This window comes from Leopardus geoffroyi, chromosome D1, assembly GCF_018350155.1.
Source record: "Leopardus geoffroyi isolate Oge1 chromosome D1, O.geoffroyi_Oge1_pat1.0, whole genome shotgun sequence".
NCBI classification, from domain to species: domain Eukaryota; kingdom Metazoa; phylum Chordata; class Mammalia; order Carnivora; family Felidae; genus Leopardus; species Leopardus geoffroyi.
The window spans coordinates 104141947-104147946 of record NC_059329.1 but is presented as its reverse complement, the minus strand read 5'-3'; the positions used below and the strand labels follow the sequence as shown (position 1 = coordinate 104147946).

The following is a 6000-nucleotide window of genomic DNA, read 5'->3' as shown; positions in this document are numbered from 1 at the left end:
TTTAAAGACAGGGATGAGGACTTGTCCAGAGATCCCTGCTTGATCCTCTCCAATCGGGTTACGGGTTACACGTGCTGGGGGCCTTTGAGGCTGTCACTCCTGCTGCACTCACCACAACCTACCTTCAACACCTGTCTAATTGGGTCAGTCTTGCCTCCTCCAATGTTTCTGCTGGGAGGCAGAGAGTTCCCATGTGTCCCCGGTGCCTGGTCAGTGGCTGGCACAGATCAAGCTCTCAAAACCTGTTGTGGAATGAATGAGGGTCATGGGTCACGGGAAGGTTTTAGTGAAGATTTGGAGAGCAGATTTTGGGAGTTCTTGGGAGTTTTTGATTGGTAGAGAGAGGGGGAGAACCTTCCTGTCAAGGTGAATGATTTCCACAAATGGAGTAACTCTGCCCTGAGAAAGTTCTATGCCACTCTATTGGGCCTCCCTGTTTTATTTACTTGACAGCGCTTATTTCCATCTGAAATTCTGTTTATTTGCTTGTTTATAAACCATCTCTTTCCTCTGTCACTCTGTGATGCAAGTGCCGCTGGACAGGGATCTTGTTGGTGAGGACCTTGTCTTTTTTGTTACCTTTCTTTTTTACTTTTCCTTTTCCAAAATTTTTTGCATTCCCATAACCCCGGCGTTTAGAACAGCACTTGGCATACAGAAGGATCTTAAGAAATAACTGTCGACTAATTTCAAAGGGTGAACGTTTTTACTCCCCATCCCAACGTAGTACAGTTTTACACAGACCCTTTCTTTCAGTTTTCCAAACCATCAATTCTGAATTTGCTGCTACATTTTCCGTGTCTGGCAAAAATACCAACCCTCAGAATAAGAGGTCATTGCCATGTCACCATTCCGGCCGTCTTGGTTACTCTGATTCCATCATAGTCTCTCAGCCTAATAAGATTGAAAACACACAGAGGGTCCTTACTGTTTGTTTACCATCTTGAAAGCCCTGGGGAAACTCGAAGAATGAGTTGTGTTTGGAAAAGCAGAAGAGCTGTTACCAGAAGTGGGGTTCGAACCCACGAGGATATAAATCCATTGGATCTTAAGTCCAACGCCTTAACCACTCGGCCATTCTGGTACGCTACAAACTCACAGTTACTTTTGGTCAACTTGAACAATATAGAGTTATGGAGGTATCCAAACAATTAAAAATTTGGATTGAGATGTAAAAGGACAACGTGGGGGCGAAAAAAATCTCCGAAACTTACCAGGTCGTGCCAATTTCTCCTCCTCCAGTCACCGGAAACCCTGGGGCCACCTGAAGGCGACTGGCAAGACTCGGGTGACAGGTCTCCCAACAACTTCACACGAGAAGACACCACAGGGAGTTGGAATGAGTTTCCTTCCTTTTCATAGTACGCGAGTGAGATGGGGAATTTTAAAGGTGTTAAGGTGGGTTTTTTCTTCACTTCCCAAAACAAAAGCGACTCTGGTGGGACTCGAACCCACAACCTTTGAATGCCTCCATCTGTCTAGAAGTCCAATGCGCTATCCATTGCGCCACAGAGCCAGGCAGTTGGACCCTTCCGCGCTGCTTACATCAAGGCAGGCGCAACGTCTGCCCCGGGACACCCGCCGCGGGTCCGGCCGCGCCTTCCTTCTCGGAGAAGTGGCGGAGCCCGTGCAGCCGAGGAGAAGCGTGGGTGGGAGCTGCGCTTGGCGGCCCGAGATCCTTCTGATAGTTCCTCTCCGTAAGCGATCGCTGGGCATCAACTCTCAGTCTCCTCCCACACTGGAAAGAGAAGGGTCTTTATGTACACTTATTTCACCCTGGAGAGGTATTGCAGCGCGCGGTTCCATAGTGTAGCGGTTAGCACATCTGCTTTACGCGCAGAAGGTCCTGGGTTCGAGCCCCAGTGGAACCATGAGGCTGTAACCACTCCTTTTAGCGATGTTTTCAGGTTTTGCTTTGTCAGCCAGATCTTGAGTTTTACTCCGGGAAGCGAGAGACGCCGCGGTTCCGCCGGGACTTGGCGTTGCGCCAGGCCGCGCGGGCTCCGGTCCGGTGGGCGCCTGCGCAGATCGGCCGCCGCGGCTGCCCCCGGGTGGCGCCTCATGGGAGGTGCAGGCAGCCGGGCCGGGCTCCGGGCGCAGCGCGCCTCGGCGCCTGCGCCTTCCCGACCGCAGTCCTGCCTCCCCGTGGCTGGGCAGGAGTCCAGGCCCACCTGCTCCTCCGCCACCTTTAAAGGTGGCGGCCACCGCTCCGTGGGGGTATACCCGGAGGGCCACCTCCTTCTTTTGTTGATCAACACCAACTCCACTGACCTCATTGTTTATTGAAATTAAAAATCTTTTTGAAAAAGTACATGCACATGTTAAAGATTTCAAAGAGCTCCACGTGTCTTACAGTGATGTGCCCCTCTCGCAAAGCTTGTCTCCTTGACCAAACTCTAGCCCAGCTCCTCTGAGCCCTGTCAGCGAGGCCTGTCAACCCCGGCCTAGGAGGACTTGAACAAACAACGCTGAGTTTCTAGCAGCATCTCTAAGGTGACCCTAGGTCCACTTACAGTGCTGAGAAGACTGGCCAATTTACTGTTGGTTCCAGCCAACGCCTGACACAGGGCCCCTGTGTTTCAGCCTCTGTGGGAAGGTAGGAGCCTAACTTCCTTAGAGTTAAGAACCAGTTAGCAAACCCACATGAGGTTTTCAGGGACCAACTCCACCTGCTTCCAGATTTTTGTAATTTTCGCTCCCCTGGGTCTACTGAGCTGCCATCACTCGCCTCCCGGTCCCCTCATGTACAAATCGAAGGTGAGTGCAGTTGACGCTGGACACTTTTCCCTCTTGCCATAGTATATTACTGATTAGAATCTGTGCTGTTCCCTTTAACTCGTGTCCAGCTTTCTCTTGGATACCTCCTGCCTTTCAACTGCTGGGAGTTTCTTTTGTGACCCTTCCGAGCTATTCTTCGCACTCTCCAGTGTAGACATGCATTTCCTTTATTAGCCACTTCCGATTTTTGTCCAAAAGATAGCATACGATTGGTACCGCTCCCCTCAACCCAACACTATTCTGGAAATCTTACTATGTCGTTCTTAAGTCTGCTCGATCTTTGACTTCCAGCGTTTGGATGTACCATAATTGTTTAGTCTGTGGTATTTGATGAACAATTAACCTGTGGTCCATCTTACAATGCTGTGGTGGATTTCCTTGTTGATTGGTTTTGGGGTAGATCAACATAAAGAGTAATAATAGCAAAATCTTGACTAGGCATTTCCTATGTGGTTAGGCAGGAGACTCAGTTGACTCAGGTGATACTCAGGATGATTGTGTTATGATCTAACCCATTTGGGAGACGAAGAGAGGGTGATTGCCCAGGGTCACACTGGCCAGGGACAGAACAGGGTACCAACCGAGGCAGGCAGAGAAGTGCCTTTTTGTTTTAGAAAAGGAATTGCCAGGCATATGTATGTTATATTTCTATGAATGCTTTCACCTCCAAAGAGCTTGGACAATATTATATTCCCACCAACGTGAGCGTGCTTTGCTTCATCTCAGTCTCTCTTAAATAAAAAGTATTAACAGGCTTTTGGGTCTCTCTGCCTTTTGAAAGGGGAAGATGTCTCAATTTACATGTCTTTTATCAGAGTAAGGCTGAATATTTTTTCATATGCTTAAAAACCCATTTTCTTTCCTCCCTATCTTCCTTTTTCCCTTCCTCCCTTCCTTCCATCCTGCAATCTGTTCAATCCTTTTGTACAGTTTTCTATTGTATTGTTAAGGTTTTCTTATTGATCTTTTGGTGCTTTTTATAACTATAGATTTAGATATGTTTTGCAAATGTATTTCCCAGACTTGCTGTTTGCCTCTTAATTTTATTTTTGCTATTTTGTGCTATGTAGCCATTTAAAATGGCTAATGTAGTCAAATTCATTATCCTCTTTTTTATTTATTTGGGGGGGGGGCTTTAAAATTTCTTGCCTGGAAAGTGCTTCCCCATTCTGAGAGTATATTCCAAAAGTGATGCTATATTTTCTCCAGATTATTATTTCCTTAAAATTTATCTGTTATATCGTTGGTCCTTTTGAAATCTCTATAACTAGTGCTGTGGTCTGAATGTTTGTGACGCCCCAAAGCTCATATGTTGAAAGCTAATCCTCAGGGTGAAGGCTGGGGGGGGGGGACTTTGAAAGGTTCTGAGTATAAAACCTTATGTGGGATTAGTGCCCTTTTAAGAGAGATGCCAGAAAGTTCCCTCACCCCCTCTGCCATGTAGGATGGCAAGAAGGCAGTGATCTATCAACGAGGGTGTGGCATTCTCACCACACACCAAATCTGCTAGTTCTTTGACCTTGGTCTTCCCAGCCTCCAGAACTGTGAGATGGGTTTCTGCTGCTTCTAAGCCATCCAGTCTGTGATATTTTTGTTACAGTAGCCTGAACAGACTAAGACACTGGATAAACCATGAGACAGGGACATTAGACCCCTATAGAGGGATTTTATAAATCACTCTGGAGGACTGGGGTGTGTAAATTAGTCAACTTGGTAAAAATCACATAGTTTTCAAAAATCAGACTGGTTCTGCCTGTCTCTAGCTTCAAGTTCCTTAACATCCTGTCCTTAGAACTTTCCAGGAGTTCTGCTGATGTCGGCTTCCCTTCTGGTACTCATTGGGCTCATCAAGCCACCTTCCTTCCGCTTTTCTGTGTTGCATCGGCTGGGCTCCTTCCCTTCTCACAAAGGGCATAGCTTTGGGTGGCGTAGCGCAGACTGTAGAAGCTCAGCCTGTGGACTCCAGAGCCAAACTGTGGCTTCAGTTCCCGGTTCTGTCGCTCTTGGTTGTGTGACCGTGGCACAGTACATAACCTGTCTGTGCTGTGTGACACTGGCTTGGTTGCTTAACTGCTCTGTGTCATAGTTCCCTCCTCTGTAAAATTCAGATAAAGCTCAGGTGAGATTCTCAAGAAGATTGAGTAAATTACTGTATGTGAAACATTTTATTTATTTATTTATTTATTTATTTATTTATTTATTACTTTTAGAGACAGAGAGAGAGGCAAAGGGAGACAGAGAGAGAGAGAGAGAGCGGGAGAGAGAGAGAATCCCAAGCAGGCTCCACACTCAGTGCAGAGCCCAGCTCAGGGTTAGTGGGATCATGACCTGAGCTGAAATCAAGAGTCAGTGGCTCAACCGACTGAGCCCCCCAGATGCCCCTGTACATAAGTATTTCAAATGACATGCATGGGGTAAACACTTAGCAAATGTCATCTACCATCATCATCATCATCATCATTATGATTTGGCAGATAAGTCTGGTAAGTTTAGGTAGAACAGCATGGTTTTCCCATAGGGACATTTTAATTTTTAAAATTTTTTAAAATGTTTATTTATTTTTGAGAGAGACAGAGAGCAAGCAGGGAAGGGGCAGAGAGAGGGGGAGACAGAATCCGAAGCAGGCTCCAGGTTCTGAGCTGACAGTAAAGAGCCCGATGGGCTCAAACTCACGAACTGCTAGATCATGTCCTGAGCTGAAGTCCCGTGCTGAAGTCCCCAACTGGGCCACCCAGGTGCCCCCCCCCACCCCCGCACCAGGGTATTTTCAGAAAATGCTAAGTGCTCAGAGTGTGAGCTCTGCATTTACTGACCTCTCTTCTTGCCTTGTAGGGGCTCAGTCTTCTTCCTTTGTCTTTTCATATGGTCTGTCCTCTGCTTCCCCTTTTCATAAGAGCATCAGTAATACGGGACTAGGGCCCATCCTAATGGCCTCGCCGTAGTGCAATTACCTCTATAAAACTGTCTCCAAATAAGGTCACGTTCTAACTTTCAGTGCCATGAGATTGTTCAGCAGGTGGTGCTGAAGACTAGAAGGCCCTCCCCTACCGAGCCCCCCAGCGCCCCCACACTTACCATTTTACCAGCAATCTTACTCGTAGGTATTTACCCAAGGGCCATGAAAGCACCCATTTACACAAAGTTGGATGTGTAAATGTTCATAGCAGCTTTAGTCATAATCCCCACACTGGAACCAAACCGAATAGACTTGACCGGCGAATA

General features: G+C 47.2%; 3 non-coding genes across 3 annotated transcripts; 1 reads left to right on the top strand and 2 right to left on the bottom strand.

The window, feature by feature from the left end:
- Nucleotides 1–1001: 1001 nt before the first annotated feature.
- TRNAL-UAA lies at nucleotides 1002–1084 on the bottom strand. The gene has a single exon. It is a non-coding gene; the product is annotated as a tRNA-Leu (tRNA).
- Nucleotides 1085–1430: 346 nt separating this feature from the next.
- On the bottom strand, nucleotides 1431–1516 carry TRNAR-UCU. Its single transcript is given in 2 exon segments — nucleotides 1431–1466; nucleotides 1480–1516. It is a non-coding gene; the product is annotated as a tRNA-Arg (tRNA).
- A 282-nt stretch (nucleotides 1517–1798) lies between these two features.
- TRNAV-UAC lies at nucleotides 1799–1871 on the top strand. The gene has a single exon. It is a non-coding gene; the product is annotated as a tRNA-Val (tRNA).
- Nucleotides 1872–6000: the final 4129 nt, after the last annotated feature.